A 755-nucleotide genomic window follows, 5' to 3' on the forward strand; every position below is an offset into this window, starting at 1 on the left:
TGGGTCGTCGTTGATAGATTGACTAAGTCGGCTCACTTTATCCCCGTCGCACGGATTTTCATTGGATAAGGTAGCTGAATTGTATGTTTCTCGATTGTGAGATTACACGGGTACCGATTTCTATTGTGTCGGACGGAGATCCGAGATTCACCTCACGATTTTGGAAGAAATTGCAAGAAGCTTTGGGTACCAAGTCGCATTTTAGCACCGCTTTTCATCCCCAAACCGATGGTAATTCGGATACTTGAGGATATGTTGAGATGTTGCATCCTCGAGTTTAATGGTTCATGGGAACGGTATTTACCCTTGATTGAATTCGCCACAACAATAGTTTTCAATCAAGCATTAAGATGGCGCCTTACGAGGCTTTGTATGGTCGTAAATGCCGTACACCATTGTTTTGGACCGAGCTCGGTGAAAGCAAAATTTTCGGTGGATTTGATTAGAGATCTTGAGCAAAAGTTCGAGTAATTCGTGAAAGTTTGAAGGTCGCTTGAATCGTCGAAGTCATCTGCGGATTTAAAACGAAGAGATATTGAGTATCGTGGGAGACAAAGTGTTTCTTAAGGTATCACCGAAAAGATACTCGATTTGGTAGTAAGGGCAAATTGAGTCCGAGATTCATTGGGCCATATGAGATCTCCGAACGAGTCGACCCAATGGCGTATAGGTTGCTTTTACCCCGAACTCGAAAGGATCCACAACGTTTTCCATGTTTCGATGCTTGACGTTACCGATCCGATCCTTCGCATGTA

Source organism: Gossypium arboreum, chromosome 13 (genome assembly GCF_025698485.1).
Source record: "Gossypium arboreum isolate Shixiya-1 chromosome 13, ASM2569848v2, whole genome shotgun sequence".
Classification (NCBI taxonomy): Eukaryota; Viridiplantae; Streptophyta; class Magnoliopsida; order Malvales; family Malvaceae; genus Gossypium; species Gossypium arboreum.